Source organism: Mesoplodon mirus (genome assembly GCF_964341445.2).
Source record: "Mesoplodon mirus genome assembly, chromosome: 1".
Classification (NCBI taxonomy): domain Eukaryota; kingdom Metazoa; phylum Chordata; class Mammalia; order Artiodactyla; family Ziphiidae; genus Mesoplodon; species Mesoplodon mirus.
The window spans coordinates 95,852,356-95,860,178 of record NC_138976.1 but is presented as its reverse complement, the minus strand read 5'-3'; the positions used below and the strand labels follow the sequence as shown (position 1 = coordinate 95,860,178).

Below are 7,823 nucleotides of genomic sequence, written 5' to 3'. Positions count from 1 at the left end.
TCAAAACGTCTTGAGGGAGGTAATGGCCAAAATATTTCTAAATGTCACACACACTTCACGAAGACAATTTGAAGAGGTAAGCTGTACTCACAGTTGAAGAAAAGAAGGACATGCCAGAAAGCTCAATTTCAAGGGATTATGAGACGCATGCAAATCCAGCCACAAAGTGGTATCGGCTCACACTAGTCAGAACACACATCAGCAAAAAAACTACAAACAAAAAATGCTGAAGGTGTTGTGGAGAAGCGCATACCCTCAACTTTAAGCGGGACGTAACCTGGAAAGAGCCACTAATGAGAACAGACTGGAGGTGCCTCTACAAGGTAAACATTCCGCTACCATATGATCCAGCAGGCCCACTCCTGGGCCTATAACCTAAGAAGACAGAATTGGAAAGACACAGGCAGGCAAATGTGCATTGCCGCAGCATTACAATAGCCATGACGTGGAAGCAACCAAAAAGTCCATCAACAGATGAGTGGACAAAGAAGAACTGGTACATGTACAGACAGAATATTAGCCAAGGAAGAAAAGGACACCATGCCATTTGCAGCACCGTAGATGAGTCTAGAGGTGATCACGTGACTTGTAGTAAGTCAGAAAGAGAAAGACACGTATCGTAGGATATCACTTATAGATGTTACCTAAAAATTGATACCAGTGAAGATATTTCCACAGAGAAGGGCAATCCCAGATTCATTAAACAAACTTATGGATCACCAACGGAAAGGTGTGAGGATTGGATACATTACGAGATTGGGGTGAACAGACATATACAAACACAGGTGAAATATATAATCACCAAAGACCTACAGAATACCAAGAGAAGACTACTCAACATTCTGTCATAACGTACATGGGAAAAGGATCCCAGCAAGAACAGACATATGTATATGTGTAAAAGAACCACATCTTGCACACCTGCAACAAGCCAAACATTGTAATCAAACATGCTGTGATTAAAAAAATAAAAAAATTAAATTAAGAAAACGAACAAGAAGTAGTGAGACAAACTTAAGGGGCCTTCTCCTGGCACATTCCATTCTAAATTACAACCTAGAACACGACTTCCATTGAGGCTCTGCTGCCCTAGTAACCAGATTTGGTAAGGGAGAACTGCTGCCCCCTTGTGGCCGTTTCACACAACAGCACCTTTAATCCCAGCGCTAATGGTCAGTTGATATTCAAAATCATTGCAGGCCTGTAAATGACACCTGCCCTGAAAACAAATCCTGGGGTCATATATCGACCAAAAAATTCAAAAGACGTCCATATTTCAAAACGACACTTTCAAGAGGCATATTTTGTTCTGCATATTTGTTCTGCACATTAGGGTTCTGCTTCTTTTGCTTTCTTTCTTTCTTTGTTAAAAAAAAAAAACGGGAATGGAAAAAGGCAACCCTCAGAATGGGAGAAAATATTTGCAAACGAATCCACGGACAAAGGTTTAATCTCCAATATATATAACAGCTCATGCAGCTTAATATTAAAAAAAAACAAACAACCCAATACAAAAATGGGCAGAAGATCTAAATAGACGTTTCTTCAAAGAAGACACAGAGATGGCCAAGACGCACATGAAAAGCTGCTCAACATCACTCATCATTAGAGAAATGCACATCAAAACTACAGTGAGGTATCACCTCACACCTGTTAGAATGGGCATCATCAGAAAATGTACAAACAACAAATGCTGGCGAGGGTGTGGACCAAAGGAACCCTCTTCCACTACTGGTGGGAATGTAAATTGATACAGTCACTATGGAGAACAGCATGGAGGTTCCTTAAAAAACTAAAAATAGAATTACCATAGGATCCAGCAATCCCACTTCCGGGCATATACCCAGAGAAAACCATAAATGAAAAAGACACATTCACCACAATGTTCATTGCAGCACTATTTACAATAGCCAGGTAATGGAAGCAACCTAAATGCCCACAGACAGACGAACGGATAATGATGTGGTCCATCTATGAAACGGAATATTACTCAGCCATAAAAAGGAACGAAACTGGGTCATCTGTGGAGACGTCGACGGATCTAGAGACTGTCATACAGAGTGAAGTAAGTCAGAAGGAGAAAAACAAATATTGTATATTAATGCATATATGTGGAACCTAGAAAAATGGTACAGATGACCCGGTTTGCAGGGCAGAAATAGAGACACAGAGGTAGAGAACAAACGTATGGACACCAAGAGGGGGGAAGCCATGGGTTGTTGGTGGTGGGATGAGTCGGGAGATTGGGATTGTCCTGTATACATGTATATGCATAAAATAGATAACTAATAATAATCCTGCTGAATAAAAAAATAAACTTAAATTATAAAATTTTAAAATAAAACGGAAAAAATTTCTTCCCTTCACACAGATGTATTTATAGGAATGAATTATTTCCATGCTTATATCTATAAATACATAGAAGAGGAATAAAATCTAACTTGAAGCAAAAAAGAAAAAAAAAAAACCAGAACCCACCAGTTATACACAGGAAAACCCTATCAGGGCACTGGCTCCAGCGGCAAACAATTCTGAAGTTGGTCAGAGGTGGGGAATCATCTCCCATGCAGCCAGCAGCCCCCCCACCCCCGCAAGGAGCGTCCTCATTGCAAAGCTGGGGGACCGTGCCGAGGCGTCTGTGAGTAAACGTGAGCCGAGCCCCAGGCCAGCTGCTGCTGAACTGTTCCCACCCTTCCCAGGTAAAACACCTGAATATGTCCAAGGACTTGAAAGCCCAGAGGAAGGGCCGTGGAGCCACAGCAGCGACAGCACGCAGGCCGACTTGGTGCCTGCAGGCCAGCCAGGATGGTCCTGGCCCCGGGCGCTCTTCTGGAAGCTTTCCATTTCCCTGCCTGAGATACTCCTCCTGTCCCGGCCCCCACTGCTTTTTTCCTTCCTCACCTCTGCCCGGGGAGAAATTCCAACGGAAGGTATGGGTGACACATCCTCTTCTTTAGCAGGTGGCAGCCCGGCAACTCCTGCAGAAAGTCCAGCAGAGCCCCACTCACACCGGGCCACCCACAGAGCCGTGGCCCCTCACTCCCTCCCACCAGCACAGCCCCGAGACTGCTGACGGGGCAGAGAATATGGCGTCAGGCACAGCTGCAGGGGCTCTTGCTGCCTGGAGCCGTGTTTATATGGACCTCAACCCAGGCACACCTGGGGAGGGCTGGCCGGCAGGGTCAGGCTGCCCAGGTCAGCCCATCCTCACCCCTCAGGGACTCACATTGCAGAAAATGGACCTCGCTGAACCGGCCAGGTCCAAGGAACAGGTGTGGGCTCCTGAGAGTCTGGATAGACAAGGGGCTGCAGCTCCGGCTTGTTTTCTAATCCTTTTATCTGGCCCATGAGTGGGAGACAACTTCAAGAAGACCCTCTCCTAATGAGAGGAACCCAGGAGTCAGGGAGAGGAGGGGTGATGGGTGGAGACAGAGGCCTGGTGCCCCGGCTGCGGTGGAAGCCTCTGGAAGACCAGGCAGAGGGAGGCCGCACAGAGTGATGCCCAGGGTCACAGACCTGTCGGAGCTGCTGTTTGTTAGCTCAAGTCCTGCTCCGAGGTGCTCTGTGTCAGCTCTGAGTGACAGGTGATCTGGGCTGCTCTGCAATGAGGGCTACGTGCACGGTACCTGTGTGCCCAGCCCTGCCGGGGTACCTGCCCAGGGCAGCTCCGTATCCTGGGAGGGGCCTGACCACGAGAGCGCCATGGGCTGCTGGGGAGGGGGGGCCTGCCCAGGTGAGCTCCATATCCTGGGATTGCCCTGACCACGAGAGCCCCGTGGGCTGCTGGGGACCTGGTAAACGATGTCGGGACAGTCAGTGAAGCCACCGAGGATATACATCCGGTAGTTCCTAATTCCTACACCCTGCTGGTCATTCTACCATCCACCAGGACACGGTATTCTGTATTAGCCTTCAGGGATGCCTTCTTCTGGATTCCATTGGTCCCCGAAAGGCTCTGCTGCCCTAGTAACCAGATTTGGGAATGGAGAAATGCTGCCGCCTTGTGGCCGTTTGCCACAACAGCAGCTTTAAACCCAGTGCTCATGGTCACTAAATATTCACACTCATTGCAGCCTGTAAATGGCACCTGCCCTGAAAAACAATCCTGGGGTCGAAAATGGACCCAAAACTTCTAAAGAGGGCAACCATGCAAGAGGACAATTTCAAGAGGTTAATTGTACTCTCCGTTTTTTTCTGTTTTTCTGTACCAGAAGTTTAAAACGGCCCCTCCGCCACGCCCCGGTACCCGAGGCCTCCGTTGCCCTGCCTGGGCGGGCGGCGGGGCGCTGCCGGGGCGGGCTGGCCGCGGGGATGGCGGTAAGGCGCAAGGACAAGCGAAGCTGGGCCTCAAGAGGCAGCCCGCGGTCCCCGCCCCCGTCTACGGCCATACCACCCTGAACGCGCCCGATCTCGTCTGATCTCGGAAGCTAAGCAGGGTCGGGCCTGGTTAGTACTTGTGATGGGAGACCGCCTGGGAATACCGGGTGCTGTAGGCTTTTGGCCTCCCGCTGCGGCTCCGCCTTCTCCTTTAGTCGCCCGCGGCGGTGGCCGCCAGCTCCGCCCCCCGCCGGGCACCGCTGCAGGCCCCACCTCCTCCGCCCACCCCCCACCACCACCACAGAGCGCCAGAGGGGCCGCTCCATGCGGCCCGAAGGCGGCCCTGGAAGGCAGCGGCACACCCGACGCTCCGGGGGTGGCTGGCCCGGACCCAGACTCCGCCGCGGGCCCGGGTGCCGTCCGTGCGGCCCGCGAGCCCCTCCACCTGCACCTGGCCGGCCCCACCGGCGCCCAGCCCCGGCGCCGCCACCTGTCCGCCGGTGTGGCTCTCCGCAGCTCTCTCCGGATAAAGCTGGATAAAGGTCTGGACGGGAAGGAGGGGCAGTGATTCAGCCTATTGCTCTTAGTGCCCCTCCCCCACACTCAGGAGCCCTTTGTGACAAGGCCACAGCTCTGTGATGCAGGCCTGGGGTTCTGCCATCAAGTGAACTCCCAGGGCTCTGTTGCCTGAGGGCGGCAATGCAGTTCAGAAGACGGAGAATCTCTTTTCTTTGAAAAACACTGTTGCTATCTGGCTGAGATCCAGCCCAACTTCCTGGGTGATTGATATCATCCTTGGCTTCCTGTGTGGACTGGGGCTCTTCCTCGTGTTACTCCCCTGCTTCCAGAGTAATCCATTCTTAGCACCACCTAGGAAACCTAGAAACATCAGGAAGCATCAAGTAGAGCTGAAGGGGAGGAGCAGGAGTAGGAAGAAAAGTCGATCTTTGAAAGCTTGCAGAGATTGCCTGGAAGAACTGGAGGGGACTCACAACCTGGCTTCACCTCTGCGGAGCTGCCTGGGGAGGCTTCCTGGCAAGGGCAACTTTCATCAGCTCTCATGGCAAGACCCTCCTGGTGAGATGTGCAAAGCAGTGCCTGCTGGAGCCTGTGGAGGATACTGCTTGAAGGGTTGGGAACCCTGCAGGAACACCTCCTGTAGGGTTTCCTTCCTGGTTCAAGACACTCGAGAGGTGCTGGAAGCACATATTACAAGGTTTTGGGTAAAGCACGGGTGGACCCTACCCCTCAAGGTCCTCAAGCCCATCAATCTCTTGAAGTCGACAAAGTTCCAACCCTCCACCACCCTGCGGTTAGCCTCGTCCCCTTCAGCCACCTGTGTATCTGGGTCCCACTCAACAGTCACGTTTGCTGAGTTCCCGGAGAAACCTCCTCAGGCTCATTCAGGAGAGAAGGTGAGAACAGAAGAGTCCGTTCCTGCCCTGAAGAGGCCTCTCCTTGTCCCCTCCACTGTGTGTAAGGAAATCCAGAGTGCCCTGAGAGCGATTCCACCTGGTGACTACCATGGGCCCTCAAAGGCTTCTCTGACTGCACAGCAGGGCAGGCCACCTTCTCAGTCCCTCACACTCAGCCTTGTGGGCAGAACCTGGAAGAGTGAGACTGTGGAGTGGGTCAAGAGGGACAGCCTAGAGCCAGGTCCAAGTTCAGCAATGGTCAGGAACGAGCCAAGAGAGGAGAGTGGTGGTCAGGCCTCAGGAGACCCCTGCCATAGGGTAACAGTGATGGAGGTGAACTTAGGATCCCAATCTTTGAGAGGTGAAGAGGCCAGGGAGGCTATGGAGGCCAAGGAGTCTCCTGCTCTTCAACCACAGTCTAGTGTTATCTTGGAAACCAAAGTGTTGACAAAATCCCAAACCATAAATGCACCTATGAGGAGTTTAGAGGTGCCAGGGGCCAGTAAAAGTTTCCTACTACCTAGAATGTCTGTTTTCCAACATCTAGGTGAGCCATGCCTTAACATGGAGGTTGCTAGTGAGTTTAACTCCAAAGTAAAGGTACAGTCAGACAACCAGCTTCAGGACTTTCCCAAACACAGGTTCCTTGCTGCAGACAACTTGGCTTCTCAGGTGCCTCAGTGCCATCCCCAGAGAGTCCCCACCAGAGACACGTTAGCTTCCCAGGAGCCAAGTGGCCTTATGGAAGGCCAAAGGAGCAACCTAGGGCAGCAGGAGCCCCAAACTTCAAAACTCCAAGACTCATGGAAGAGCCAGAGCAAGATGATTGCCCCTACTTACAAAAGAGAGGACCGTAGGAGGCATAAACCAGGAGAGCATGAAGAGAGGTTTAAAGAATGAGGGACCCCTCAAGCTGGAAGTATGAGCCGCCCTGCCCAGGTCAGGGGCATAACAGACTCTATTGGGAGCAGATGTCTCCAGCTCATGCCAGAGAAGAAATATAGCCCTCCAGAAAGCCTCTTCAGAAAAAGGATGAGGCTATTTTTAAAGTGGATTTTCCCCAATAAAAAAGTCAATGGTCGAGATGCTCTGCAAAGAAAAAAAAAAAAAAAGCCCATATCAGCCACTGCCCGGAGTCACGGATCAGTCAAAAGCAGATCAATCTTGAAGAGTGAGACTGCTGAGGGTCAGGCACTCATGACAGCTGTTGGACAGATCGTAGAAGAAAAAAGAGCAATTCACCATGGACTTCATGCCACAAAGTTAAATGAGCACAGACTGGAATTCCAAGTCCCAGTATGTGGGGGTTTCTGCTACCATAGGCTTACCTCCTACCCAGAGCAAGGGAGAATGATGGGTTCTACAGCCTGCAGTCATAAAGCCACCTCCAAGGGCCAGAGTTGTTCTGTCAGGGAAAGGGAAGTCAGACACCAACATAGTTTGAAAAGTGTAAGGTTCGACGATGAGCAGCTGGGCCTAAGGTGCCTCCCATCCTTGTCCCCCAGGAAGAGTGTGTTTCCAGTTAGTACCTGCCAGTATGGGCCAAGGATTCCAGGTGCCCCAGCCCGCCATAAACACTGTCCAAGGCATTGTCATCTTTGGGGAGGTGTCTTGCCTGGTCGACAGTAAAATCCTTCTTTAGTCTTCCCTTTAGTAGGAAAACATGTCTCCAAGTAAAAATTCAGTCCATGTAGAGAAAATGATTTTCTCATTAGCACATCCAAGATATTTAATGTTCCCCAATACATATATATATATATTTTTTTCTAATAAAAGCATAGTGTAATGGCAAAAAAAAAGAAATTTAAAACGGCATGGAAAAATGCTGAACATTAGGAATAATTAAAGATATGCAAATCCAAATTACAAAAACCTATCCGCTCACACCAGTCAGAATGGCCATCAGCAAGAATTCTGCAAAAAGTAAATGCTGAAGGGGTTTTAGAGAAATGCCTACCCTTGGTCCAAAGTGGGACATGGTAAGAGCCAGTAATGAAAACAAAAATGAGGTGCCTTGTAAAGGTAAATACTGAGCTACCATTCAATCAAGCATACCCACTGCTGGGCCTATCGCCTGAGGGGATGAGAATC

The 7,823-nt window shown here is 50.2% G+C and overlaps 1 pseudogene across 1 annotated transcript; it reads left to right on the top strand.

Annotated features, from left to right (window-relative positions):
• The first annotated feature begins 5,399 nt into the window (after positions 1 to 5,399).
• Positions 5,400 to 7,361, top strand: LOC309806951 (spermatogenesis-associated protein 31A6-like; annotated as a pseudogene). Its single transcript has one exon. The product of its transcript is annotated as a spermatogenesis-associated protein 31A6-like (transcript).
• The last annotated feature ends 462 nt before the right edge of the window (positions 7,362 to 7,823 follow it).